Raw genomic sequence first — 27714 nt, 5'->3', positions numbered from 1 at the left:
ATTGGGTGTGAAATTTAAACCCACGATATCTTTATCCCCACACTAGCATAAGCATTTAAACAGGAACCTCGACAGCTGGTATTTACCCTGATGTAAGGAAATGCAGTCTTATCATGTGATGCTTTTGATCACAAAAAGATTTTTTTTTTAAATGAGTTACTCAAGCCCTCCCCCTTTTTTCCTCGTTATCTTTTCAGAATAAATTGATTTCCATTCACCACATCCCGCTCCGTCGAAAAAAAGTCCAGAGCCAAAACTTGCAGGAAAAGGCCGTTTCGTACTTTCGTTTTTTTTGCAGCAAACTCAGCTGTACCGGGAGCGGAAAGACGATTTTCCTGCGTGGTACACATTAAAAAATAAATAAAACCCACCGCGTTAGTGCAGGCAGATTGTTTGCCGCTACAATCTGTTTCAGGGGCTGGAGGCTTTAAACGCGGATACTGTATTCTGGCTGGCGGCGTTGTACAACGAAGAGCTTTTCTCTCACGTCCTCTATAATATTTCTCTTTGGGCGTCTTAACGTTCAACCGCTTGTACATAATTATTGGGAGGGGTGGTGGTTTCAAGTCGGGTCATTGAAGAAAACGCGCATTTTGAATCCACGCGTTATTTTATTCCAGGAGCCTAGTATAATCCTTATACCCGACCTCCTGTTAAAATGATTCCCAGCCACCCACCCCTTCCCTTCCTTCGCCCTCTCTGCTGATCGGATTTGAGACCCACCAGGATATGCAACCTTCCGGCCTAAACTGCGCTCAGCCGCCTGAGCATGATCAAAAGGCTGGCTTGCATTCCTTTAAAATATAGGCCAGTCTAAGCCCAACCGAGATGGAAGGTGCCCTCCTTGCGTCGCAATTAAAGTGGAAATGCAAAGGAGGAGGGTTAAAAAAAAAAACAGGCAGGGAGAAAGGAGGGCAAGTACAAGGCTCAGCTCTTTCATCCAGGAATGATGTCACATCACCTTGATTTTACGGACAACTCTCGTTAAGCTCTTTGCAAACAGACGGGCCCCTCCTCCCACTCTCCACAGGCCTCTGCGGGGAGAAGCAATTGCACTACGTTCCCTGCCCCAACACAACCGCCCTTCCACAAACTGGGGGTGGGGGAAGAGTCCAAAGGATCCTGATCTATCAAACTCCTCGGCCCTTTGCAAGGGACTGGGTGGGTTTGAAACGGTCAACTTTTGAGGAGGGGCAAAAAAAAAAAAGCGCCACAGCAGTGGTAGGCGACCAGGGGAGGCTAAGAGTTTTTTTTTTTGCAACCTTGGCGTTCCCGTCCCCGGCAGTTGCTTCGGAGAGGACGCGGGGAGAGAAAAATAGTCCCTCGTTCCCAGGCCGGCCAACCGGGGCCCTTTTCACTCTCTTCACATGCTAAGAGAAGCCACCAACCAACCCCCTCCGCCCCCCCGAGAGGCTCGGTTGGAGAAGTCACGCAGCTGCTAGCCCAACCCCGCAACTCGCCTACACTCGGGGGCATGTAAGCGAATGGTGCAATAATCCACCGGTCCTATGACTGCATGTGACTCTCCGGGTTGCAGCAGGGAAATCGACGAAACTAAGCGAAAAGAATCCCGGCTGCGTGTAAAACCTGGACTGGATTTCTCTCCGTTGACGAGGAAAGAGGTGGGCGGGAATGGGCTGCTTCTTCGCCTCGCCGAGTTAAAAGGGAGGACAGTAGAACCATTCAATGGCGCGGAACAGTCGAGAAGGAGCTCGAAGGGGCTTGTTTTTGGAGAGAGAATTGCAATCCATTAAAACCCGGGAAGCCCTACGCGTTTTGTTTTGTTTTGTTTTGTTTAACAACGTGTACAGAAGAGCGAACGGGTCCCACCTTTCCCAAACCTTTCCAGGTTTTGGCTGGGTTGCGTTCAGCCTGGCCGAAGACTATGATCTAATGCCTTCGCAGATAATTGCAGCTTTGCAAAAAGTTGTTAGACGGCAGGGTGTGTGGGCGCTCAGCGATTTTGCTGTAGCAGAGCAGGCTTGGAGAATTGCCGAGTTCTGGGAAAGGTTCAGAGGGTGGAGTCTCTGTCTTTTTACCTTTCCTGGCCTGTAAATTTAACCAGTTATTATATTTATCGGTTCCAGGACGCGTTTCATCAAAGATTTATATGTGTGTAGTAAAGGTACTACTGCACTTGCTGAGGATTTAGGTAATGAAGGTTTAAGTAATATCTGCAAATCAAATGTTGCCATTTATTTAAAGCTGGCATAATTTTGTGTACACATGGTTTTTGGGGTTTTTTGGCTCAGCACGAGTACTGAGGCTGTCGGGTTTTTTTTTAGATAGATAGATATAGATCTATATACAGTTATTTACGCTTGCCTCCTCCGAACTAAGGCACATTGAGGTGGATAAAGCAATAACCTAGATGTGTTAATCAGTGCAATTAAACCGGTCAGAGCTGGCTTTTTCCCATTTTAATCAAAGTGCAAGGAAAGAAAATAAGGGTGCTTATCTTACTACCTGTGGTCCTTGCAGATTATTGGGCTGGCTTTCCTGAATCCACCACCCCCAGACAGGTAATTGGGGCAATACAAAAATAGTGATACCTCTTAGGAAAAGAGCTGGGAACCAAACAAGTCGCCAGACAGGATGATTACTGAATCCGATTACCTCAGCATTGTTCGCACAACACATTTTAACGCCCAGTTGCTGAGTTAGCCCATTAAATGGGCCCCATGTGCAGGGTTCGTGTCAAGTTAAGCACGGAAGACAATAAGCCATAACTAACACACGAAGCTTTTCATGGTCATGGAATGGCAATCCCTACGTTTTTTGTACGACCTGGACAATTGTGTAGTGTGAACAAGGTCCCCTCTTTACTGTTGATTGTGATGCTGCTCTCCTGGGTACATGTTATATGGGAGGGCAAAAACTCCCCAACTTTGCTACAATTGTTGTTCGTAATGGCTGCTGGTTGATAAGGCTTCCAGGCCTATGTGCAGTGTATGGGGGGGGCGGGTTTCTAGAATAGACTGCTTTCCCAGGCTGCTTTCTTGCTGGATAAAATCTATCGTACACCAGAATGGAAGTCATTGAGATAGGCTGAAAAAGCAAGGGGCCTGTTCAAAAAAAAAATCTTTAAAGGCCTGCTAAGAGGGTGGGGGAGGAATTGGATCCATTCTAGAAAGGATCAATGCTGCATCTGTGTAAAAAAAAAAAAAAAGAAACTCAGAATCACCTTTGTGGGTTTGTCCTACTTGGAAGTGTTGAAAGGTGTCAAAATGCCTTTCTTTCGAGGAATTGATTTTCCCGCTGGGAGAGCTCCGGCGCAAGGATACGGACAACTGCTTGAAAGCTAGATCTTTTTATTTTTCAGGAAGGCAGAGAACAGCAAGAAGTCTGTATTCCTGGGCTAGCTAGCTTCTTATGGTAAGTCCCTGGTTTTTTATACCCTTTTCTCCCTTTGTATTTTGTGTGAGTGTTTGTATTTGTGCCTAATGTTTCAAATCTTGTTTGAGTTTGTCTTTATTCCTGCCGAAGGGCAAATTCTGCAGGGTGGCCAGATTGTATTATTGGTTTTCTGTAATCTCTTTTAGCTTTAAGGTAGTTTTTCATATTTGTTCTGCGGCAATCTCCTGTCTGTCCCTTTTGTAATTTATATTTTGTGTCTTTTGTCTGTCTGTTTTGCTTATTTGGTATGTCCTGTGTTTGTAAGAGTTTTCTAAATTATCTTTTGTTTCCTTTTCTAGTTTTCTTAATTACTTAGGCTTTTGTCTATAGGGATTCTTTAATACTTTTTATTTGATTCCTTTTCCTATGTAAGTTTGTTTTCTGGCTGACTTGATGTTCCCCTTGGGATTTTCCTGTTTTTTTTTTTTTTTTTTGTGACACTACTGTCTTTGTGAAGTTCCCTTTCCACAATCCTTTATTTTATTTAGAGGGCGGTCTCTGGTTGAGTGTCTGGGTATACTTGGTATTTGTGATCAATCTGGGTCATCATCATGGCCGCCTGTCTCCCCTTCGATTTTCTCTTCTGAGAGGGGATACAGGCCTTTAGGCAACTAAGGCAGGGTGGTATGCATCGACAGAGGCAACACATGAGGGCTCCAAAGACACAAATAGTGACTCTGGTTGTTATAAGGATTTTGAGCAAATGGAGATCTGGTATCCATGAGAAGAGCCATGAAAAGTCTAGGAATGATTGCTCATGACCAATATTTTGAGCTAGCTCTTTCAGGTGGTGGATGTCCCTTTCTACAAGTCCTGAGGTTTCGTCTAGGTTGAAGCAACACATCCCGTGGAATGTTTCACAGCCATAATTATGCTTCAAGAGGAGGAAGTCTATTGCTGCCCTATTCTCCAGGGTGGCTTCTCTGACCTCCCTCAATTCTCCGTTAAAGGCATCCAGGGCATGGGAGGTTGAATTCAAGCCTTTTGCTAGGATACAGGCTATGCTATTCAAATTTCGCACTGCCAATCCAGGTACCCCCACTAGGGATATTGCCAATGAGACATATTATGCTTTGGTGAGAAGGGAGACTTTGGAGTCACAGTCTGAGTCTAGGGTTTGGAAGGCTCTCCTGTGCCATCTCTGCAAGGATGGCATAAGCATGGTTAACCTTCCCAAGGTGCAAGGGCCGTTGGTGGCATTTGCAGGAAGTTATGAGTAGGCTTTTAAGCCACAAAGGAAAAAAAACTACCCTGGTGGGAGCTTCAGGTAACTATATGAGAATGATATGGTCTCTGTGTAATTGCATTTTAGTTCTGTGTTGCTAAGACTGGTGCATTCTGTGACCCTCGGTGTGCTGCACCCAGTGACATTAAAGCATCTCTCAGAGGTGGTTACTGCAGCAATGTGTGGGGTGTACATGGTGTGGTCTCAGCTAAAAAAGCTTTTGTAGGAGTCAGGAAGGTTTCTAAATGTGGTGTAGTTAATGATGTTATGTGGTCTAGTTGCCACTCCCATTAGGCATGTGGTTAAGATGTCCTTGACTGATTTCCTTCCTGCTAAGCAAAAGTTAGTGGTGTTGAATATTTCCCTTGCTAAATATTCCCATGCATTTCCTTTCTCTGGGATAAGCTTTGGTTCCAGGAACGCAGTTGCTTGTATTACAAGTGTTACAATTGTTACAGATAATAATACATAGTATATATTGCATTTCATGTTTCCCATTGCTAGATTCCTTTTCTCCCCCCCCCTTTTGTTTTTTGGTACAATGTAAAAAAAAGGTAACAATAAAATGTAAAAAAAAGGTATAGGTCAAGTCTCAAAAATTACTAAAAGTTATGGCTAAAGTCTCTTCCTTGTTTAAAAAAAAATGCGAAGAAAAAAGAGAAAAAAAATGGAGAAGGTGAGAGAAAAATTTAAAAAATAAAAATAGAGTTTTATAACTCAGCATCTGGGAGTCCAGTTTTGTGTAATTCAACGTTTGCACTTGGTTCCTCACAGTTGTGTGGTTCAATGGTGTTAAAGAATGCTGCAAGTGTCCATTGATCTGTGTCCAGATTTTTCTTGAGTTTGATGGGTGGGATTGATTGTGGTGTTTGGCTATGGTCTATGACTGCTGGCTTTGCATGTGTCCAGTGTATCCAAGAGTCTCGTTCTGCAACCTTTATGGCAGTGTGTGTAGTTAGTAAGACTTGGTAGGGTCCTTTCCACCTGGGTTGTAGAGGGGAGGTTCTGGTGAAGAACTTGATCCACACCCAATCTCCCGGCTCATATGGATGCAGGGCTTCTTCCAGGGGTAAGGTCTGTGTCAGCGCACTCTGGGTCCAGAGGGTCTGTAGTCTCTTTTGCAGGGTTGTAAGATAAGAAGAAAGAACCCTATCCCCCCTATCTAAGCAAAGGGAATGAGGATCTAGGCCTTGTAGGGTATCGGGGAGCGCGGCCAATATGACTCGCGCACGTGTTAGACTCCTTGGACCATATTTCACTTGGATAGTAACAGGTGTTGCTCCTTTAAGTAGTCCCACTTCTGATGCATCCCAGCCCCATAAGGAGGGTGGCAGGCTTTTTAAATCTTCGTGAAGCCCTGTGTTGCTGGTTATTGGCATGATTGTCTTGTGTGTGCCTTTTCCTGGGATCTCCAATTGCAGCCCCTGTTTTCCACATGTTATGGTAGCTCCCATTTTACATAGGAGATCCCTTCCTAGTGGGGATAGTGGGGACTGCGGGCAAATAGTGAAGGAATGGTCTAATGTGAAAGGTCCTAGTTCTACCGTTATGTTGTAGGTAAATTCTACAAGGATTATTCCCCCCCCCCCCCCAATTATGCTATCCTGAGCCCCTTCAGCCACTGAAGCTTTATATGGTGGTTCAGTAATTAATGAGCAGTGTCAACTAAGCAATTGTATTTTTTTCCTCCTATAAGAATGGTGACAATGGGTTCCCCTTCAAGGCCTTTTTTTAGGGGAATAGCCAGCCCCTTAAAGGTAGCCGTGAATTCAGTGTTTTCATTCTCATGTTCTAGTCAGGAAAGGGGCAGGTCACTTTCCCTTCTTTGCTCCCATTGAGGTCCATTGTTATGATTTATTTGAGGAAAAGGAGCGCTGAGTGGTACATGATGATTATAGCTTTGTTGTTCAGTGTAATGGACTGGATTATTGCCTGGCTTCATGTTTCTAGGTGGTGGGTGATACCGATTGCGGGAAAGGTGTTGCCTACATTGCCTGCTGAAATGCCCTTCCTGTCCGCACCTTTAGCAATGCTGGCATTTGCCTTGCGGCCATCCTGCTTTATCACAATGCCAGCATTTCCTTGAATTATAGGGGGTTTTACCTGGCGTTTGTCTGACATCATGTTGCATTACAGCAAACATTTTTAAGTCCTCATGTCTTTCTATCCTCCTTTTCCTATCTTTCTCTTCCTCTTTCAGTTTGTCTCTTTGATCATAGACAAAGTTAGCGATCCTGCACAACTGTGCTATTTCTAAAGTTGGCCAGTTAGAGACAAAGCGGTGGAAATGCATTTTGATATCCACGGTGGACTGGTCCACGAAGGCTGAAGCTAAAATCCTTTGGTCCTTCAGGCAGCTAAGGTCTAGATGGGCATATGCAATAGCTGCTTCTGACAGGTGGACCCAAAAGGCATCAGGGTTTTCCTTTTCTCTTTGTATTTTGTTTTTGTTTTTGAAATTCTGACCAGTTTAAAGGCTTTTTTACCTACTTCCTCTAAAGCTTCTAGTAAGTTATTTTTTGCTCTTGTGTATTTATCCCAGTGATTGGTATCATTGTAGTCCCAGTCAGGACAATATACTGGCCATGCGATGCGGGCTGGGGCTGCCTGTCCAGGGATAGTTGGTAGTTTAGCTATTTGGTCTGTTTTTTTCAAATAGTTTTAATAGTTTGTCTTTAGTTAGAAAGACTTGTAGCAGCTGGGTCATATCACCCCAGGATGGATTATGGCTGTCTATGATAGATTTCAGGGTTTGAATTACTGTTTGAGGATCAGCCCTGAAAGCTGGGGTATCCTTTTTCCAGATGACCAAATCAGAGGCAAAGAAGGGAGTGTGGGTTAAAACGTATTCTAATTGTCCCCTATTTCTGCCTGGCACTGGTTTGCTTAAAAGGGGAGCCATAATCCGTACCTCAGTCTTTCTTTCCAGGGAACTGGTTTCAGATTTTTGCTGATGTTTTTCCTCGGTCAGGTCTTTGGTCCTAGCCATTTCAGCTCAGCAGTACCAATAGGGTATTTGGCTGGGTTTAATGCGTGTTCTAAGTGCTTTCAGGGTTTTATAATCTAAAGTACCGCTATCAGGCCAAATTTGTCTACCAGTGTCGTCCCGCAATAAAGCCCACTTTTTGCTTCTTTTTTATGCATTCCAGTCAGGACAGGCACTTTCCTTTCATCTCAAGCCTCAAGTAATTTATCCAAGGGGGTCTCTTCCATTGCCCTTGAGCTACAACTTCCCATATTCCCTGCTTGATGTGGGGATTACTTTGGTTTAGCCGGGCTACAGCTGTCAGTTTTCAGACAAAAAAGGTCTGGAAAGGACTCCGGTTTCCCGACACATGGAGTACGGGCCCCTTTCTTTTTGGGAAACTCAGCCATCAGTTTTAAGACACCCCCCCTAAAAAATGGGGATCTCGGAGGACTATCTGCCCCCTAGCAGCTCCGGTACGGGCCCCTCCCTACACTCAGCTGTCAGTTTTCAGATCTCCCTTAAAGGTGGGGATCTGGAAGGACCTTTTCTGCTTTTTTTTTTAGACAAACTATTTCCTATTTTGTTTGCAAACAGCCGGTACGGACCCCTTCTAAATGCACAGGGCTTTGCTTGCAGGATGCACTGGGACTATTTTTCCTCTGCTTTTTATTTATTTCCTAACACCAGTTCCTTTTGCAGCCCGCTCGGTTTTTCTTACGTCCTTCAGCAGGACTCACACTCTGTGATCACTCCTTGTGTTCCCAAATCCAGCCGGTCACGGCTCGTGTTTGAGCTAGCAGCTGGCTAGGGTGTGGCTGACAATCACGGAGGCGGTGAGGTCCCGCTGTTTCCGCAGAGAAAACCCACAATCACACACCTGGTCCACTCACGCTTCCACTCCCCTCACTGGTAAGATTATAAATTTGAAGCGGTACTCACCTGCTTTCAAGCAGCTGTTGAGTGGAAAAGCCCAAGGACTCCCTTTACTACCCTATACCTTCCGGGCTGGGTCTGTGGATGTTGTCCCTGTACAAAGAAGGTCCATGCTGGCTGGATTTGGATCCGTGGGCCCGGTCCAGTGGCAGGGTTGGCTGGGAAACCTTCATGGTCGCCAATTGTTGAAAGGTGTCAAAATGCCTTGCTTTCGAGGATTCGATTTTCCTGCTGGGAGAGCTCCGGCGCAAGGATACAGACAACTGCTTGAAAGCTGGATCTTTTTATTTTTCAGGAAGGCAGAGAACAGCGAGAAGTCTGTGTTCCTGGGCTAGCTAGCTTCTTATGGTAAGTCCCTGGTTTTTTATACCCTTTTCTCCCTTTGTAAGTTGATTTTGTGTGAGTGTTTGTATTTGTGCCTAATGTTTCAAATCCTGTTTGAGTTTGTCTTTATTCCCACCGAAAGGCAAACTCCGCGGGGTTCAGAAGGAAAACTCCGCGGGGTGGCCAGATTGTATTATTGGTTTTCTGTAATCTCTTTTAGCTTTAAGGTAGTTTTTCATATTTGTTCTGTGGCAATCTCCTGTCTGTCCCTTTTGTAATTTATATTTTGTGTCTTTTGTCTTTGTTTTCTTATTTGGTATGTCCTGTGTTTGTAAGGGTTTTCTAAATTATCTTTTGGTTTCCTTTTCCTATTTGTCTAGTTTTCTTAATTACTTAGGCTTTTGTCTATAGGGATTCTTTAATACTCTTTATTTGATTCCTTTTCCTATGTAAGTTTGTTTTCTGGTTGACCTGATGTTCCCCTTGGGCTTTTCCTGTTTCTTTTGTGACACTACTGTCTTCGTGAAGTTTCCTTTCCACAGAAGTATGCTCTCATACAAGTATTATGTTAGGATTATCAATTCAGAAATGCAAAAAAATTATATCAAAATTAATCTTGGCAGGAGTGTGGGGCGAGGGAAAGAGACGGGGGGGGGGGGAAATCAAGTAAAATCATCATCATTGCTTTAAGAAATTCCTCAGAGATGTAAAGAGTATAAAATTACAACAAAACTATTTGGGCTTCACATTCAGGACTGGTATATAGTAAATTAGACTGATGGAATGTTGAGAATCCCCGTTTGCCTGAGTTGACAAGGGGATTAATCTGCCCCTTCAGGTCAGAATCGTCTGGCTCTGTGTGCTTGTAGTTGTTAGAAATGATGCTGTGTGATAAATTCATTCAGGTAAGAAAATAGACATTTTGTCAACTAGCAGTACATTCTTTCTGATATAATGGTGGACTCTGCAGTGGCATCAAATCCCATATTTTACACTCTGTTCTCTTTACGGAAGAGATTATAAAAATTGGCACATTTTTGTGTGCATTCACTATTAAAAGAAATATACAAAACAGCACATTACCTGCACTGCATTCCTTGCTTGCTTGCGATACAGATAACGTTGAATAATGGACTGTAAAATGAAAACATTTCATAAATTTAAAAAATGATTCTTGTATCAAAATTTAGGAAACGTAAGCAATCGGCTACCACTACTTTAGAAATTCCTTGGAGAAGCCACCCCAATTCATGGAAGCTGGTATATAGAAATGTTATTATATGATGATTTATATGGAAATTATCTGGCTAAAACGGCCTGAAATTTTGACCCCTTTAATATTAGCATCCTACTCAAGAGTTAAGAGGCCAAACTACACATAACAAGCAGCTACAAAATTGGTGGAAGATTGATTGGATCAGGTCTGCTGGTGCACAAATCCAAGCTACAAATTGCATTCAGTTTAGAGCTGCTATCCACAAGAAGATAAAGCATACAAGTTCCACCGCTCTGTTTCTCCTCTATAGGTAATTACAGTAGAATTGAAAGTAATCTGCTGCAGGATTTATGGATTTTCAGCCCTCCTGCATCACAGCGTTAGTCCCAATCTAAGAGACCTCCACTGCCTTTAATAAAATAAGAGAAATGTTTGGAGATCCACTGACAGTATTGCAAAGCAGACTAGATTAGGAAACCACAGGGAAGATTAGAGCTGTACTTCATTGAGATGATCTATGGCAGGGATCCCCAAACTTGGCAACTTTAAGACTTGTGGACTTCCACAAGTCTTAAAGTTGCCAAGTTTGGAGACCTCTGATCTATGGAAACAAAAACCTTGGAAGTTTGATTGTGCTTTACCGTCTCCCCTGCTTATTTTCCATTGCATCAGAAAGGAGTTTGATTTGAGGTACTTCCCATTGCTATCTTGCTTTCCTGACTTAAGGGATGTTTCAGCCCTTAAGGGATGTTTCAGCTCTTGCCTATCTCCATGAATATGTTATGTATGCTGTAATATTTTTATAGGCAGTTCAAGAATATTGTTAAAATGAGTATCAGCTATTTTCAAGAACCCTATTAACAAAGCAATGGTTAGAGGTTTTAAAGAATTATAAAAGTATATTTCTAGAGCAGGAACAGGTTGAGTTCATAGGGTGAAAGACTTGAAATCTTAAAACTTTTCCTGCTTTGGAATAGCTGATTGGTAGTTATTGCTGACATCAGGAATCTTGCAGATGATACCTCCCCTTAAAGTGTAAGAGTGTGTGTGAGAGTGAGGGGGAGAGAGATCTGATCATTTGTGCTGACTTTTTAGAGATTAAAAAGGAAATGATTTCTGTAATGCAACCTCCTGGCCATGTAGTGTAGAGGCATGTGCCTACAGGATACAGTTATTTTCACCCTCTTTGATATATAAATCAGTAGCCAAGGAGATAAATACAATCAAGGTTTAATTAAAAATGAGCAGCATAGGGAAGATATTGGGCCCCAAACCAAGAATGACATGTGATTCTTCCAAACTGAATTCTTCATTATTTTATATCTACAGACAAATTCTTCCTAAACTGAACACATCAAGACAGGATGATTGTACCCTATGACTATCATTAAGTGTTGTACGTTATGATTCTTGATTCTTAACGAATGTATTTTTATGTATACTGAGAGTATTTACACCAAGACAAATTCCTTGTGTATCCAATCACACTTGGCCAATAAAGTATTCTATTCTATTCTATTTTATTCTATTCTATTCACTCTACCATCTACAATGTACTCTGTGAATCATTAGGAAGGGGCTGTCTTCACCCTCTTTCTCACACATATTAGAACTGAGTTGCGTCTTATTTCTCTGGAATATACCTCTCTGTCTTGGGAATCCACCTCCTTACTATCTTCTATCACAAAAGGAAGGGAATACAGAAGCAGTGTAATGCTTCAAACAGATCAGAAGCTGCCACTAGGTTGACTCCTGTCAATAGGCAGGGTAGAGAATTCCAATGTTTAGATATTCCTACATACTCTGATAGGGACACTATGGCTCGGTGGTTAAAGATGCTGGGAGCTGACAGCTTGAGTTCAAGACCCAAGCATTGCGCATTGGGATGAGCTCTCATTCCTTGCCCTAGCTCCTGCCCACCTAGCAGTTTGAAAGCATGCAAATGTGAGTAAATAAATAAGGTACCACTTCAGTGGGAAAATAACAGGGTTCCATGTGCCTTTGGCATATAGCCATATTGGCCACATAACCAACATGGCTATACCATGTTGAAGACCAAAATGTTTTCAGACAACACTGGCTCCCTCAGCCAAAAAACAGAGATGAGCACAGTGCCCTAGAATTGGATATGGCTAGACAAGGAAGCCTTTACCTTTTACATATTCTGAAATATAAACAGACTGTAATGGTATGTGGCGATGACCTTGGGAGACAGGGCAGAGAGATGCAGCCAAAGAAATGGTCAAACCAAAAGTCAACTTAGCTCACAGCAGGAACATGGATGGGACAGGTGGATCAGAAGAGACCATCAGCCCCCAGTTTCTTGGGCAGTAAAGGTGGGGGAAGGAAGTATTTTCAGACTTGCAAGCGTATGTTAATGTAACCTTACAGTAAAGCAGAATTATGGCCATGTTTCCTGTCTAGTCTATCTCACGACGCCGACAAAAACTGAACCTTAGATACCTGCCTTATACAGAGAAAATAGAAACAAGAAATTGTAAAGTTTAACTAGCATTAAACAGAAAAATAAAGATCAAGCCTCTAATGTAGTTTCCTGGCTAGACTTATTTACCAGTCCCTTAGAGAAAAGCCTATTCATGAAAGAAAAATACCTTGCTTGCTTTTCTGGTTTTTCCAGTTTATTGTAGATTGCAACCTTTAATCATAGGCTCAGAAGAACAACACTAGTTTTTTTCCTATTTCTGGTACCCAATTTCTGTCTTTGTTCTAAAGAGATCAGAACTTTTCTATATCCACAGAGTGAATGGGAAAAATCTTGAGTCTCCTATGTAATTCAGAGCATGGACGTCACTCTCATGAAGATGTGGTTTCAGTATCTGAAAGAAGGGACACTGTGTTCCTCATCTGACATGAAGTTCTGTCCATCCGAAGAACTGTGAACACAAGCTGCTTTCACCTTGATTTGCTACGATAAAAAAGAGACTACTTTAGTAAAACATTTTTATAGATGTTTATGGGACACCTCAAAGACTGTGTTTGCTATTAAGCTTTTATGAAGAGTGATTTAAATAATACGTGTGATTTGAATTATATACCAGAAATTTGGATTTTTATAATAGGGGTCGCCAACCTTTTTGACCCCAGGGACCACCAAACTCATAATAAAACTAATATGAATTTTTACTGATGGTGGCTTGCTGATGTTGGTGGGAGAGAGAAAGAGATCTGATCTAACCTCCCTCTCTCCCTCCCTCTCTCTCTCATACACATACACACAAGCACTCGGGTGGGATTCAGATTTCTCAACTGGTTCTTGGGCATGGCCTAATTTGACCAGCATGGCTTGCTGGTCATGTGACTGGCTGGGTATGGCTTGTATGTAAATATTATAAATATTTATCTAAATGTTGAATTTTTTATAAAAAAAAAGAGCAACTTTTATCCAAAATCAGGCAAAGCAGGCAGGCAGTTGCTCACAGAACAACTGATTCACTTAGAGACCTATGTTTTGGCCATCGGCTATCTGAGACTGTTACATAAAATTTACCAGCAAGCAAACTCACAACATTAACTCACAGCACACCATGTATATAAATATTGAATTTTTTTACCCAAAAGCAGGCAAAGCAGGCAGGCAGATTGAGTTGCTCACTGAACCACAGATTCACTTAGAGATCTGTTTTCTGCCATCAGCTAGCTGAGTCTGAACTGCTTCAGTCCTAAGGAAGGTTCGGCTCTACTTAAAAGCAAAGCCAAAGTTTTAAAGATTAGCTAGAAAGCAAGAAATCTAAAGATTTCCTGCTTTCTAGCTAATCTAAATTTCCTGGCACAGCAGAACAGCTGATGGTCGGAAAAAGGAAAAATAGCAACCTAGCAGGCAAGTTTGCCAGGTAAGGAGTGAGTGGGCGGGGAGGATTCCCATGGGCCACGTGGGCGGCGCAGCCTTGTGTTCCTGCGCAGCCTGGATTATTTGCTTTGGGGGGTGCTCTGGGGTGACATTTCTCTGCAGACCACCAAAATTTTCTCGTGGACCACCAGTGGGCCGTGGCCCCCTGGTTGGCGACCGCAGTTTATAGTACACATGGAACTATGGATTTACCAAACATGATTGTAGCAAATAGTAGTGGTAATAGGTGCGTTGGCTGCAATTCCAAACCACCTGGGGCTCCACTTGAAGACCATCAGCATTGATAGAAATCACCATCAGTCAATTGCAAAAGTCAGCTTGGCTTGAAACAGCTTACATCCTGCAATGATAACTTTAACACCATCAAGCAATACTTGCCAATTCCAGATTCTTGGGAAAGACTTGATAAGTGGACAAAAATGTCAAATCCAGTGTAAAAATCCAGCCAACAGTGTGACAAGCCATAACTTTTATTAAAGCAGTAAAATAGTTACACATGCAGAAATTTTTGTCTCTTTTCTGATTTTAGATTTCTTTTTATTTTTTATATCTTTTTTTTCCTCTTTCTACATGCTAAAGCAGTTTTTTAAAAAGTGGGGGGGGAAAGGAAGAATTTAAAAGTTAATCAGGTACTCACTGATTCATTTCTTTTTCAATCTCAGCAACTTGAAGATGTGTGGATTTCATGCTGGTTTGGGAATTCTGAAAGTTGAAGTTCACACATCCTAATGTTGCTGAGGTTAAGAAACACTTGCACTGAATGTCAGAGAAGATGAAATTCTGGTGAGCAAGCATCATCAAAAAGAAGGCTACCCACAAATGACAAGCCATAATTTGTGGCACCCACACTAAGACCTCCTGGGACAGTCTTAGCATTTTGTCAGTTTTTATCATGAAGAAGACAGCCTACGGTACTTGAGGCATCTTAGTAAAAACAGCCTTCCTCTCCTGCAGCTGCTATACATGTATGTTAATTTACAGCCAATTATCACTTCCGTTCTGCACAGTCAGACCAGCTATATGACTGCAGAAAGAATTGAAGTGCTGCTGTTTTTTAATTACACTGGGGGGTGGGAATGAAACATTCTGCCTCTCGGAGTACAATGCTAGTTCCATCAAAAACATGAATGGTTATTATTTCTTGAAAAGTCACATGGCCTCAGTGTCTATTTGATGGTTCATGTATCTCTATACATGCAGTTCTAAGAAATTTCAAAAGCCACCTCTTGCAGGTGGCATGATTCTCATTTTCAGTCATGAGCCATCTTTGCTGCTACAAAAAGATTAGGAATGAACATCTTCATTATCCTACGTGGTGCAAGCAGCAGCACATTTGAAATAACTATTAAAGCATCCATATTTAGTTTATATTATGTGTTGGAAATATTTTATAAATTGCATTCTGCTTGTAATCCTGGATCCAAGGTCAAGACCACCATTCAATATACAAATCTGATTTACATTCCAGCATCTTCTAAAGCATGAAATTTCCAATGTCATGTGTTGCTTCAATATTAATCTCTGCTCGGATTCAGAGCTAAAACTGTTATGTAGACACCTATCTATCCCGTCTGTAATGGATGTTTCCTAGTCTCCATCCAAAGTTTAATCTCTGTTTGAAAAAGTTTTCAGATCACCCTGTCATGGTCTTGAGAATCATTACAGTGTGTGGATCTGTGAAATTACCATTGAGCTGATATCACTGAGAATATGACTTATCTTTGAAATGTTTCATACATTTAGGGAATCCTTTTTCTTACTGAACCTTAAGACTTAATTACTATGGAAGAGAAAAAAAGGGCAAGTGGAAAAACAGAAGTCTTATCCCCATTCACTTGAATAAGAAATTGTCTCGGTAAAGAAGAAATGAGGTTAAAGGCACACAGAAGAGAAAGAACATCTACATGTTTGGCATACAAAGCAGTGGTGGGATTCAATTTTTTTTACTACCGGTTCTGTGGGTGTGGTGTGGGCGTGGTGTGGCCTGATGGGATAAGATTTGCCTGACATCTGTTTTTGACAAACCCATGTTGGCTTCTGGTTATGACTTTGTTTGCCTTTAGGTGTTTGCAGATTTGTTGCTTGATTATCTTTTCCAGAATTTTCTCAATATTGAGGTCGGGCTGATAAGTCTGCAGTTTCCTGGATCGGTTCTCCCCACTCCGTTTTTTTTTTTTTTTTTGAAGATGGAAACTATACTATCCCCTTTTCACTCATCTATTAATTTACTTGGTGCTCCGGGATCTTTGAAAAATCCTATAGAATAGAATAGAATAGAATAGAATAGAAAAGAATAGAGCTGGAAGGAGGGGTGGGATTCTACCAGTTCACACCTATTGGCTAGAACTGGTTGTTAACATTTTAAGCAGTTTGGAGAACCGGTTGTTAGAAGAAATTACTGGCCTAATCCTGTAAGGAAGGCAGGAAGGAAACATTCTGGTGTTGCTTTCAGAAATTGTCTCTCCATTAACCCTTATTACGTTCTTGGCAGGACTAGACTTCCTGTCTCTGGAACTTCTCTGGAGTTTTTCCCCCCTCCTTTGCTGGTACCTTGCTTGTGTGGGCCATTCAAAATTACAATGGCACTGAAAAAAGTGACTTACAACCATTTCTCACACGACTATTGCAGCATCCCCAGAGTCATGAGAGGCCAGGTGAGGAGATGCGTGCCTTGATGTGAGTGATATTGAGTTGGCCATGCCCAGCTAATAACATGATCACCAAGCCACGTCCACCCAGTCACATGACCACCAAGCCATGCCCACCAACTAAACCACGCCCACAGAACTGGTTGTTAAAAAATTTGAATCCCACCTCTGGCTGGAAGGGACCTTGGAGGTCTTCTGGTCCAGCCCCCTGCTCAAGCAGGAGAACCTATATCATTTCAGATAAGTGACTGTCCAGTCTCTTCTTAAAAACCTCCAGTGATGGAGCGCCCATTATTTCTGGAGGCAAGCTGTTCCACTGGTTAATTGTCCTCACTTTTAGGAAGGTTCTCCTTAATTCCAGATTGCTTCTCTCTTTGATCAGTTTCCAACCATTGTTTCTTGCCCTGCCCTTTGGTGCTTTGGAGAATAATTTGATCTCCTCTTCTTTGTGGCAACACCTCAAATATTGGAATACTGTTATCAGTGGTGAGCCAGTTCTTTCAGAACCTTGGAGTCTAATCCATCTTGTCCCTATGATTTGAACTCATCATGGATATGTGTTATCTCACCATTTTCTTGCTTATTTTGACTTGCATTCCTATTCTGCATTTTACAAGTTTTTTTTTTTTTGATAAGTCAGACTGTTTTTTCCTTTACACAAAAGACAAATGCAAAAAATGAGTTAAGCAGTTCTCCGTTGTCCCGACTGCTCATCACCTTCTTGCCATTTTCTCCCATTAATGCATCAATTATTTCCCTTGACTTTTTTCTAGTTTTTTACATGTTGAAAGCAGCTTTCTTTTTTATTTTTGACTTTGTTGCAAGCCTTAGTTCATTCTGAGCCTTAGCTTTCCTGATGTTTTGCAGGTGTGGGCTATAGTTGCTGATATTCTGCCTTAGTTATGTGCCCCTCTTTCCATTTTCTATACTTGTCCTTTTTGTCTTTGTGCATCCATGCTGGTTTCTTTTCAGATCTCTTTATTTTTCTTCTTCATTGGTTTTGTGCTGGGCTTTTTTTATAATCTCACTTTTCAAAGTTTCCCAAGCTTCTTTGATTGTTTTCTCCTTGAGGATTCTCATCCATTGACTCCTTCCCAAACTCTCGCTAAGTTTATTGAAATTAGCTCTTTTAAAGTCTAGTTTAAGAGACTGTATACTCTTTGACTTCGTTCTATTGCTTGTGCTTGCATACTGTTGAATTGCAATATACTGCATGGTCACTCCCCTTCAGAGTTCCTGTGACTTCAATGCCTTCTAACATTTTAACTCTGTTAGTGAGAATTAAGTCCAGAATGGCTGACCCTCTAGTTCCCTTATTTACCTTTTTGAAAGACAAAGTTTTCTGCCAGGTTTGTCAGGAATTTGTTTGATCTTCCTCTAGATGCAGAGTTTTCTTCCACGTTGCTGTCAGAGTATTTAAAGTCCCCCATTACTATTGTGATGTGCTTCCTACAATACCTTAGTAAACTGACAAGCAAAAAGTCCATCTAATTCCTCGGTTTGGTTGGGTGGCCTGTAGTATACACCTGTGGCAATGTCATTCTTTTTTCCTTTGATATTGAACCAAATGCATACAACACTGTTTTCAGCATTATTCTGCTTATTTCTTTAGAGGTGTAGCTATTTCTTATATATAACACAACTGCACCTCCTCTTTTATCATGTCTGTTTCTTTCAGATAATTTAAATCCCATTAGTTCATCCTGTTTATTTGTCATACTTCGTTGGTATGTAGACATTGTGTCCTTTTTGACTGACCCTGTGTTTTTTTCTACACAACTTGCCTTATATCTGAATTCCCCTCCTTCCTTACCACCTGTTTGATTAATGCCCATGGTGTGGCACATATTATAAAAAGCTTGATTTTTTTTAACAAAAAACTTATTTTTATTAACAGAAAATATCTTATTCTAAGGCATTGCATTTGTTATTTATTCGGTAGGTTTTGAATGAAGTCACTGTGGAATTTTATATAGTTCTGAAACACGAGTGGATGTGATACAGTACAATCAAAGGAAAGCATCATCAGAGGTCATATTCAGTTCCATGACTCGCCAGCCATCACATAGCAGTTTTCTTAATAAGTTGGTAGTTTGTCAGTCCTGTTGCAAGTGCTCAACTCAATCTTTACTTAACTGTTAACTTCAGAGAAGCAAACCGTTGTACTAGCAGGCAAATTGCAGAAGGTCTTCAATGCCTGTCTTTTTATCCTATTGATTTATAAGGATGTGAATTTCCTTATTTAATTTTTTTTTCAGGTGTCATATTAGGTTAACAGCAAAACTAAACATTGGATATTTCCAGATCTCTGGGGCATCCATTGATTCCCTAGTATGATTTCTGTACCTGTGGCTGTTGTAGGCTGTCATTCTGACAATGGGTAAGTGCCTAGCTTTGGATGAAAATGTACATCAAAAGTTTTAATGTATGTGTCCTTTTAGGTTGGTATTGTAATTCTTTGTACTCCCAAAACATGACTGGTTGTTAAAGGTTTTTTTTAATGCATGGGTTTATACTGAGTCAACCTTATAGTGTTGAGAGTCAGTAGCCATGTAAACCCTAAGAATGATGGCTTTCTCTTGGCTCTTATGTCAGACAGTATTTCACGGTTGTTGAAATCCTTTCATTTCTATCCACATTGCTTTGGTTTTGTCATCCTAGCAGCTGAGAATGAAAGATATGCAACACTCAGAATGAAATGAAACTACTTTTTCAAACTGAGAATGAACCTTTTCCACTTGTCCCATATATTATTCTAAGCCGTGCTTTATTTAATTGAAGCTTAATGAATAAATCACAATTAGCTGGGTTTTCACAGGGTACTAAGCCATAAACCATAGTTTATAAACAACTGTCTTTGTACAACATACAAAACTAAAACACAACAAAGTACATTGTAGCTTGGGACATATGTGTAAATATACGATGTATACCATTAGTATCACACCCAAACTAACAGCAAATGTCAAATATTAATTCCAGTTAGGGCTACCAGATTTCCGTTGCACAAACTCATATAATCACTAGATGATGTTATTTATACTACATGTTGTAAATAATTGGGGGGGGGACTTTAACTAAGGGTGCCCACCCCTGTGTTCCTACTCTTTGCACCTCAGCATGGGAAGACAATCTAAAACTTTAAAAGGGACTTTAGTGTACAGATGGATGGATAAGGCAAGAGGCATTCCGGTCATATAAGTCAGTCTTGGCCATGAAGTCCATGATTAATACTAACATCTTGAAGTAGGTTCAGAACTGAACTTGGAGTCTGGAAAGAATTGGAAGGTTTCCAAGTCATCTAGGCCAGCTCTTTCCTCAGTGTAAGAATCTACTAAGCTATTCCAGACAAGTGACCATCCAACTGGATTGAAAGTCTTGTGTGGGAAGAAGTTCGCCACTATTCTAGGGAGAATATTCCACTGCCGAATGCTTCTTTTCACCCAAAATTCGCTTTTATATTTAGTATGAATTTCTTTTAATTTCAGCACAATGGTCCTTGTCTTGCTGTTATTTTCAGCAGAGTACAGGGCTGCCCTCTTGTGTGTGACAGCCTTTTCAGTGTCTGCAGATGGTTATCATACCTCACCTTATGTTTAGCTTTGCAAGTTGGCTAGCTTTATAATGCTTGTCATAGGGCTTGGATTTCTGATGACAATGTGGTCTGGGCAGCTTCCATCTTAACCAAGGTATCTTCTCCATTATCCTTTGCCAGAAGTGTGCAGTCTAATTAATGCAAAGCATAATGAAATGATTACATCCTTTGATCTGGAGGCAATGCTCTGTAGATTGGATTATTTGTGCAAAGTACAATCCCTTCCAGAACAGGCTAAATATTGTTGATATTTAGCTGAAAGCTGGTGAGTAGCCCAAAACTATCAGTAGCTTTACTCTCCTCGTGTTTCTTTCCTAGCAAAGATCATTTCACAGACAACCAAGGCAGTTCAGTAGCAAATGGAGGCCTAAATTCTGACTCAAATGGAACTAAAAAAAAATCTCTTTTGTTCCAAAGTGGCAGAGAATATTTGGAAATAGTAGTATTTGGAAATAGTAGTAACTGCCCAGGTAATTTTAATATTCTACAGAGTGACCGTGACTTCAATGGATTCCATCCATACAAGTTAAAACATTCACCAGAATCTTCTGGTATCCGTTGAAACTCATTACCCTCCAGGGAGCAGCCATTCTAATAGAGCACCCATTCTTACAGAGAAGCTCTAAGTTTAAGTCTCAATAGAAATTAATCAGACCATTACCTAGGAACATATATAAAATCTTTGCCAGGTTAAGCCCAAGGACTATGAACAGCAATTCCCCAAACTGCAGACCTTTATTTGTCTACACACAATAGACAGAATCTTGCCAGACTAAATCCTTACTATTCTCATCCCAAAGATTCTAGGGAGTGGCTGTCCTTACACTCTTCCTCTGTGTACTTTCCAGCTCCCAAATGTGCTACCTCTTGTCTGCCCTTTTCTGGAAGGTGCTCCCTCCTTTCTAGGAAACTGCCAGTTTGTTGTAGTCTTTCCCACAAGTTCCTCTGTGGACACCATTTTGTCCAAATCCTCCTCCTTAAAGACCACCATGATCTTGAATGGACCAAAATAAAATCCATACATCTTACCATATATGTTCGAAGTAACTATCTGAGAGATGATATATATATATACTATATATGGTAAGATGAGTATGGATTTAACATGATGTTATTCCAGACATGGCAATGCTGGCATGAATATTCCAAGCCATCATTATGAGATCCCACTGCATAAAACAAGACCATCTCCATCTGATTAGTAGGACCTTATTGGGCAGTAGCCATAGCACTCTAGAAATAGCACTGAGTAGAAATTTCCTGACAGTTAGAATAATTAATCAATGGAACAACTTGCCTCCAGAAGTTGTGAATGCCCCAACAGTGGAAAATTTTAAGAAGAGATTAGACAACCATTTGTCAGAAGTGGTGTAGGGTTTCCTGCCTAAGGTGGGGTTGGACTAGAAGACCTCCAAGGTCCCTTCCAATTCTGTCATTCTATTCTATTCTTAGACTTATATACTGCTTTGCAGCCCTCTCTAATCGATTTACAGAGTCAGCATATTGCCCCCAACAATCTGGGTCCTTATTTTACTGACTTCGGAAGGATGGAAGGTGGAGTCAACCTTGAGCCTGGTGAGATTTGAACTACCAAATTGCAGGCAGCTGGTGGTGAGCAGAAGTAGCCTACAGGACTACACTCTAACCACTGTGCCACCACTGCACTTCCAGTAGGGGGTGGGATCACTTTTGAATCACTATTCTATCCTAGGTACTAAGCAAAAGGTGACACCTTGGCATCTAAATGTCTAAGAAGCCTGTGAGAGAAACCTATTTTGTACAATAAAGTTTTTACAGGTTATCTTTAACTTACAACAGTTCATTAGTGACCATTCAAAGTTATAACGGCACTGAAAAAAAGCGATTTATGACCTTTTTCAAACTTACAACCATGGTAGCTTGATCAAAATTGTGCCATTGTACCATGGTCACAGGATCAAAATTCAGATGCTTGGTAATTGGTTCATATTTATGACGGTTGCAATGTTTCTGGGTCATGTGATCCCCTTTGGTGACTTTCTGACAAGCAAAGCCACTAGGGAACCCAGATTCACTTAACAACGACATTACTAATTTAACAAACTCAATGATTCACTGAACAATTTCAAAAAAAGCAAGAAAAGTCGTAAAAGTGGGGCAAAACTCACATAACAAATGTTTCACTTAGCAACATAAATTTTGGGCTCAATTATGGTCGTAACTCAAAGACTCCCCCCCCAACCATTCACTCTTTTATTGCAACACCAAGAATCCATGAGGGTGCAGCTAAGAGGAAACTAAGGCCTTCCTGATCATTAATCCGTGTTTAATGGGTGATTGTATACACACCAGGTTGGCCTTACCTGTGATTGCCATGATACTTTACTATTTGCTGAAGTGTCTTTTGGAAGTGCTTGCTCTCTTTTTATTAATGCACCTGTATCCTCCACAGGTAACGCTAAGCCCTTTAGATAAATAAGAATGGTTTTCAATAAAGTTTCTCCAGAGTCAGAATCTTAAAAAGCTTTTGCATACAATATAGCAATATTGTACCTCCTGTAGATTTTAGTACTTTTGCAGGGTTTTTTTTTTTTCATTTTGGTACTAAGTGTTAAATCAAGCATACCCATAATTAAACAGTACATTGAAAAACGCATTTATCTAGCAGAATGCTCTTTCAAAGTATTATTCTAAGTATTTGCATAAGTGCAAATCTTTTCATTTCTATAGCGCAAAGAATAATGGGAGCTTTGTGATGCCAGGTCTTAGCTCTGATCTCAATAGCCAAACTTAATGCAAGAGAACAAAGGTAAGAATTAGTTTTCTTTTCTATTTTACTTTGCAGAATATTTTTAGATTCCTGCTTTAGTTCTGCCCCTGGACTGTACCATTTCCCGTTGCATATGGGGGTTCTCCTGGTTAAGAGCATTTAATATAAATAAAGCATGCCTAGTGTTTAAAGTGTTGTTACCCACTTTAGTGAGAGTTAGGGGACATGATTCTTTCTTACTGCATTAGTTAGTGGAAGTGGATAATTATCTTTGTAAGCGGCCCAGAGGCATTGAGAATAAATAAGATGACCATATATATTTTCTTAAATAAAATAAATAGATAGTTCTGCATTTTTTACTTCAAGTTTGTTTATTTTATTTTATTTTGTCAAGCGATTATTAGATAACAGTATAAGTATAAACATGGTTATGAATACATTAAATGGATACGAATAAGAAAAAAGAAAGAAAGAAAAACCTCACAAAACCATAAGTCATATACATCTCGAACATCTTTGGGTGTAACTTCCAGAGACCTGGAACGTGGTCTTTGGTATGTCACTGAAAAGCTAAATGTAGCTATTTGTAAAAACATACTGTGCCCTTCTAATCAAGTTTTTCTCTTTTTACAATAAGGTACATCAAACAATAACATAGTTTTGCTCTAGCGCTTTAGAAAACTTGGAGAAACCAAGTTCCCCTGGTAAAAAGTGGGTTTAGAAACATCATCATCACCCTATCCCTTGAAGTATTTCAGCTGAACATCAACACTTAATCCTCTGATCATTGCATATTTCCCTGACCTCTGGTTCTTATTTCTGTGTTGTATTTTCACATGGTAAACTCTTCTTCCACAGTTTCCAGTGCAATAAGGATAAAACAGGCGTTTCATTAGCATAAGATAGTCACCTAACTCCTTCTCTGCTTCCTACCACACCATTTTTTATGGTAATAATAATTTTTACACATTTTTATCACGCCTCTCATCCCAGAGGATCCTAAATCATTTTGTAAGCTATTTACAAGAATTGCTTTAGCCACTAGTGAAATGAGACCAACTCTGCAGGATAACTTACAGTATGTTTAGCAGCAGCCCAAGAGGGCTGTCCAAGAAATGAAAATTGTGCCAATCAGTTGAAGAATGAAAGAAAGGTTTCTGCTAAGTAATAGAATGCCATTATTCATACAGTTAATATTTCATATTTTACATACCAATGGAAAAGAAATATCAGAAGGCTTCAAACTTTCAGGCCTGAGGATACATTTGGAAATTGAGTACCTTGGACATAGTCATAAAATGGCTGCATGAGGGGAGCAGTTAGTGACAAATATTGGGAGTGCCCCCTCATTACACAGAAAAGATGTCAAAACAGAGAAGAAGAAAAGGTGTGGAACACTCCAAGTCCCGTTGTGGTTAAATGATCATGGACTGAGATCTTCCCTTTTGGGATGGCATTCAATATTGCTTCACTTATTTTGAAAAGCAGTAAACTCAGCTTGCTGAGCTAGTAATCTCTCCTCTTCCATGTTGCTGAATAGATGTATTGTCTCAATTCTTGCACAGATCATGCTAATAGGAGAAGGAATTCAACTCATCCACTAACTACCACAAACCAACCAAATCAGTGGCAAGAAGAAGAGCTGTGGTCGTTGAAAGTATGTACTTTCAGAATCTGTTTGGATCTCTACAAGATTTGTGTGGAGGGATTTGGTTCCCTAGTTCAGGGACCAGTGGTGGGATTCAAATTTTTTTCTGGTTCTGTGGGTGTGGCTTGATGGGCGTGGCAAGGGAAGGATACTGTAAAATCTCCAGTCAGACGTGGTATTTGCTGGTTCTCCAAACTTCTCAAAATTTCCACTACCGGTTCTCCAGAACTGGTCAGAACCTGCTGAATACCACCTCTGTCAGGGACTGTTTGTTTTTAACCTACAGCCCTACAGTCACAGGTTTTTTTTTACCCTATGTTTAAGTCAGGCTACTACTATTACATCGGCTTTGCCTGATCTGTCCCAACTTCTGACTTTTGATTTCATCTTTGTCTCTTGCTGTCAAACGATTGGCAGTATCTAGGGTAGATTGGCTCCACTGTGATATACTCAGCCAGTGTGATTGCTTGGCAACCGGAATGGAGGAAATGGAGGGGGGGTGTTGGGAACTGATGATAATGAGTGGGTTTGGTTGACTGCTAGTGATTCTTGAACACCAAGTTGCCAAATGTATGTATGCAGAGAAGGGAGGAGGACCTATTAGGTGGGCTCTGCCCAGATGATGTAGGGAGCCACGGAGATGACCATGGAAAAGCAATCCAAAAACTGTTAAGACAACAATTGCAGGAAGCTGGAAAAGTATTAGAGAAAGACTCAGGCTCCCTCGGGCATAAGTGGGAAGGAAGGGAAAACCGAGGCAAATCTACACTATAACACATATCAATAAAGACTAATATAGTTCTAGTCTTCTTATGGTGTCAGTTTCCTGATTTGGTCTACATTGTAGGGTTAGCAGGTGACTAATAGACTCTGTAGTGTTCCAGAAGGAACTTAGCTTTTTTTACTTGAGGATTTGTTAGTGCTCCAATTGTAACTTTGGCCCCTGTCTAGAATGGACATGTGATGAGGGCCTCAGGATTGCTTCTATGTGGCCCTCAATGGGCTTTTATTCGGATTACCCTGGACATTTAAAAGTTGGAACATTGCTCTCTAAAATCTAGAAGCAAATTGACATCCTATGGGAAGTCTTGACACTATGCCTCTGTGACAAAAGACATGATCCAAAAATTGTTAAGCTGTTTCCCTGGCAGTAGGCCACCTCGTACAACGAGTGAAGTGAGCCATCTTGGCAAACAGGTCCACTACATCTGGTATGAACATGTAGCCATTGACTGGAGGTAAATCAGTAATAAAATCTGGAAAGACTATATGCCAAAAGACTTGGGGGTGGGGAATGGGGGTGGTAGCCCCATGGCTTCTGATGGTGGATTTAGCCCTTCCGCGGATGTGGCAAGATACTATGTAGTCCTTGACATCCACTGCCATTTTAGGCTACCAAAAGTCTCTTATGCAATGTTTGTGTTCCACTCTCTGGTTATCAAGGCAAAGCTGCAAAACCTTTTCTCTCAAAGGTGAAGGAATCACAATTCTGCCTTTGTGCTTCAATGGCCCTTCCTATGTCAAAAACAGGATTACGGTAGCGGGTGGAATCTCTTAGATATCATCCACCTGGGCCTGCGAGAAGTGGTTTAGAAGTTGCTATGACTTGATCATGGTAATTAAGTCCTGGTGTGATTGTGTTGCTCCTAACACCCCCTAGGACTTGTTAGATGGATAAAAAGATCAAATCCAGTCTAAATGTCTGGTTGATTGTGTTACCAATCGCCTATAATTAACCTATAATAAAATTGCCAAATTCAGTCTAAATGTCTGACTGAGCAATTAATAATAATAATAATAATAATAATAATAATAATAATAATAATAAACAATAGTTGATCCCATTCATCCTCAACAGTAGCATCTATATCTGGAGACCACATCCTAGTAAAATAAGCAAATTGTACAGGAGTTTATTTGAACACCATGAAAAGTCCACCTGTCCCCAATTTTCCTGAAAATACTATTCATCAGAGAGCAAATCTTCACAGCAGTTATTTTTCCCCTTGAACTATTTTTATCAAAAATGTTTTTTTAATCAGTTTCGCAATAACAGGTGACAATCACATCAGTATCCCCCTTCTTGCTCTTCTAAAGAAAGCATCACCATTTAGTACTTTATCAATCCAGAATAATAACAATAATTCTGTAACTGAGCAGCTATCTTGATTTAAAAGTATGTACATCTATTAGAATGCTCAACAGTTTGTCCAGGCGTATTGTGAAATTAAACAACGTGCCACTTACTGTACTTCAGCGGAGAAAGTTTTCAGGCTTGAAACAACGTTTTAGCCTCAATACATTTTCTTCAATCTTGTAACCTTCAGTTATGTTTAGGACTATAAGTGTGGTCAATAAACCCAGTGACTGAGAATGATAATATTGGGGAAGACTGATCAATCTTTTCAGACTTATGCTGGTTCTGCTTGTGACTCTTAGAATTATCTGATTATTCCCTGTTGATTCCACTTTCCTTCTTGTGTACATGTGCATATGTTTTCTGTGCACTTCTTCCCATCACTCCAAAACCTGTTCAACACTGTGCGATCCCACACCATCTCCCACGTTTGTTGATTGAACTGTGATGTAATTGAAGTCTTAATATCTCTCCTGAATCTTGCAGAATCTTACTGGAACCTTGTGATCAGCTCCTGGTATTTAGTCAATCTCTTTCCTCTCTTCACAGTGGTCCATATCCTTGGCCAGCTTCTATTTCTCACTTGATAAATAGCAAGCACACACATGGATAAAATGCACCCAAGGTGAACTGAAGACATAGGTGAAGCAGGTAGGAAGTGGACTGGATATCATTCTTCGTGTACTTTTGTTGGACAACTTGTAAGAAATGTTTGGCTGATAATATCTTGAGATCAATAATAACAAAGCTGCCTGGTACTGGAAACCATTACAGTATGGAAACATGTCTCCTTCACAGTGGTATATTAACCATTACGCAGACTAAGTATGTGCTTAGGATACCAGGCCCAAAGGTCACCAGGCTCAAAGTTGAGAATATGGTTTCATTTGTACACTATGTACAAAGGAGAGGGGCACCAAGATTTGTCAGTGCATAGGGCACCAGTGAGCCGAAATCTGCCACTGCTCCTTCTCAAAAGTTTTAAATAAAATATTCCAGAACGTGTT

The 27714-nt window shown here is 40.8% G+C and overlaps 1 long non-coding RNA gene across 1 annotated transcript; it reads left to right on the top strand.

The window, feature by feature from the left end:
* Positions 1 to 846: 846 nt before the first annotated feature.
* On the top strand, positions 847 to 27714 carry LOC148127694 (uncharacterized). The gene is made up of 7 exons (XR_015744694.1): positions 847 to 1622; positions 3323 to 3375; positions 8818 to 8870; positions 18837 to 18958; positions 22883 to 22961; positions 24488 to 24551; positions 27257 to 27714. It is a non-coding gene; the product is annotated as an uncharacterized LOC148127694 (long non-coding RNA).

Source organism: Pseudonaja textilis, chromosome 1 (assembly GCF_049901715.1).
Source record: "Pseudonaja textilis isolate UNSWEBS1 chromosome 1, rPseTex1.2, whole genome shotgun sequence".
NCBI lineage: Eukaryota > Metazoa > Chordata > Lepidosauria > Squamata > Elapidae > Pseudonaja > Pseudonaja textilis.
This window is presented reverse-complemented; position numbering and strand designations above follow the sequence as displayed.